The sequence below is a fragment of the Octopus sinensis genome, linkage group LG3 (genome assembly GCF_006345805.1).
Source record: "Octopus sinensis linkage group LG3, ASM634580v1, whole genome shotgun sequence".
Lineage (NCBI taxonomy): Eukaryota > Metazoa > Mollusca > Cephalopoda > Octopoda > Octopodidae > Octopus > Octopus sinensis.
Genome location: NC_042999.1, coordinates 58,292,577 through 58,295,803, shown reverse-complemented (window position 1 = coordinate 58,295,803; position 3,227 = coordinate 58,292,577).

Sequence of the window (3,227 nt, the reverse complement as noted above, 5' to 3'; positions counted from 1 at the left end):
GGGAACGTGAGCTGGGGTGAAAATAGCACGGCCTAGTGTTATTTTCACTCCACTGCTCACGGCGATTTATTGACTTATTTTGTTAACGAAAATCTTGATTTTAAAGTTTGAGAGTCTCTATGTAATCCCTCAACCTGCCACAAACAGTAAGAAAACTTTTCTCGAATCACACCAAACTGTCTCATTTTTAGAAAATGATGAAAAGAAACATCAGATATTGAAATCTTGAATATCCCTAAAAGACAGGAATGTTCATCAAAGATTTGTTCGATAAAGGCTCGTCTAAAACTAAACAACAAGAACAACACTTGGTATTTGTTATTAGAGAGCTAGGATTGATCTCAGAAATCTATATACTTGCTCATATAACTCAACAACTACGATGCAGACCCACGTAATTACTTCCGAGCTCACAACCTATTCGATGCAAATCTGACACGTTATCTAGCCAGCCATTACGACTTCTCTAATCAAACATAATAATGTTCTAGGAATAGCTGCTGTACGAAAAAAACTAAATAAGTTTGTTTTTCCAAATAACAAATTTATCGCTTATAAAATCTTTTGAAATAAGTTAAAAGCTTCGAAGAATTTTTTTGCCTTCTATTTTTCTTTCTTCGTTGATTTTTATTATTACTTTTTTTTTCTTTTATTACATTCTACTTATTTGTTTTTGCTTCTTTTATATAGTGGGCTCTTTTTTTATGTCTAAATCTCTAATAAGGATTGTTGCTACTAATACTTATAGCATTAAATTATATATCAAACCTTGTTATTTTCTGATATCACCGTCATGATGTGGCTACTAATAATAATAATAATAATAATAATAATAATAATAATAATAATAATAATAATAACAAAAACAATGTGAACAATAATCACTTAATTATTGTTTTTTCCGGTGCTGTGTTGTTACAGTATTCATATTGGCAATCTGCCAAATAACTGAAGAAAACAGAGGAAAACAAAAAAAAATAATTGATCAAATCCCCGAAGTTGAAACAAGTTACAACAATAAAGAGGAGCAGAGAAACACAGCAGAAATCTAGATGTTCGCCGAGAACTTTTGATCAAATATAACTAAGCTTATCTTCTACAGATGTACCAGCAACAGTAGCAACACCAACAACAACAACAAGCCCCAGCTGCAACAGCATCAACAACTATAAGCTCCACCACCAACATCAACAATGACACCACCACCATCACCACCATTAACACCACCAACAATAACAACAGCAGCAAGTGTGGAGGCGCAATGGCTCAGTGGTTAGGGCAGCGGACTTGCGGTCGTAAGAACGCGGTTTCGATTCCCAGACCGGGCATTGTGAATGTTTATTGAGCAAAACCACCTAAGCTCCACGAGGCTCTGGCGAAAGGTGGGGTGAACCCCGCTGTACTCTTTCACCACAACTTTCTCTCACTCTGCAGAGGAACCATGGTAACCCACTATGGTGTGGTAAACTTTCAGACCCTAGTCTAGATGGCGTATCCTCTGTACTCCATGATGGTTCAGCTCTCCACCCGTTAAAATGCCAACGTTTACGGAATGAGGATAACAACGTAGCTTTCGCGCCCGTGCAACCGCCAGTCTATCGCGTGTGGTGGGTGGATCTTCAAGTTGCCACACGCATTCTTAGTCGCTTAAAGTAGGCTAATGGCGTGAGTCCTGATTGGAAGAAGAAGAAGAAGAAAATTAATGGGAGAATCTCTGTATGATGGCTAGAAATAGCAACCAAATCTTCCTCAAATCAAATTCTAGTATTTTTGTTGGCCTTGTCTGAAAGGAAACGGTTGTGCCTAGTCTTTGAATTGTCCCTCGACGAGACCGACGTGATTAATGTTCCTATTAAACAGTTAAGAAGAGTCGCATTAGACAAGGTAGTTCTTAGAATACAAAAAGATGGGATGGTCATGTCTAGAACGCTTATGACTATATATATCTACTCCATGGGAACAGACCTGTAGCTAAACAAGATTATTTGCAGTTTATTCAATTATTAATGATAATTAATGATACTCTTTTGCTTGTTTCAGTCATTTGACTGTGGTCATGCTGGGGCACCGCCTTTAGTCGAGCAAATCGACCCCAGGACTTATTCTTTGTAAGCCTAGTACTTATTCTATCGTTCTCTTTCGCCGAACCGCTAAGTCACGGGGACGTAAACACATCGGATGTCAAGCGATGTTTGGGGGGACAAACACAGAAACACAAACATACATACATACACACACACACACACACACACACACACACATATATATATACGACGGGCTTCTTTCAGTTTCCGTCTACCAAATCCACTCATAAGGCTTTGGTCGACCCGAGGCCATATTAGAAGACACTTGCCCAAAGTGCCACGCAGTGGGACTGAACCCGGAACTATGTAGTTGGAAGCAAGTTACTTTATTTCAAAAATTTTGCCATAAAGGCATGATACAAAGTAGCTTGCAAGCTGGAGCGAAACATTGATGAGATGAATGATGAAACAAGGATGATATTGATGGGAGAAGACAAAAAACGCCCGATAATTCTTTGCTTCTCTAAAACATTTTTTTTTTTTACACAAAAAATAAACCGCGGTATTGAACCCCTTACATCCGTTTTACAATTATTGGACTTAATAGTCCATTAACAAATTGAAACATTATTTTTTTTATCACAAAAAAAAACAGACTGAATCAAAACAACACTTTTGCTAATATAAGTCCAACACCCAAACCACTAAACCACGTGGCTCTACTCGGAACGAAATGTGCTGTTAACAAATATTATAAATCATTTTGTCCGATGCTCAAACAATAATGATGGTTTCTAACTTAGACACAAGGCCAACAATTTTGATGAGCGGTAATTGGTTAGTTGATACCTTCAACCTCGGTACTTTATTTTAGCGACCTGAAGGTATGAGTGGCAAAGGTGAACTCACCTGGATTTGAACTCCGAATGTAAAGATTCGGAACATAAACTGCAGAGCATTTTTTACGACGCACTAAGAATTCTGCAGCCCACCGCCTTTATCGTAGTTGTCATAATCCTTCCTATTATAGGCACAAAGCCTGAAATTTGATGGAGAGGGGCTAGTCGATTACATCGAACCCGAAAGGAATGAAAAACAAAGTCGAGCTCGGCGGAATTTGAAAGATGGATGAAATGCTTCTAAGCAGCACTTCAAAGAGGATGAAATGCCACCAAGCAGTTTTTCCCGTGTGTTAACGATTCT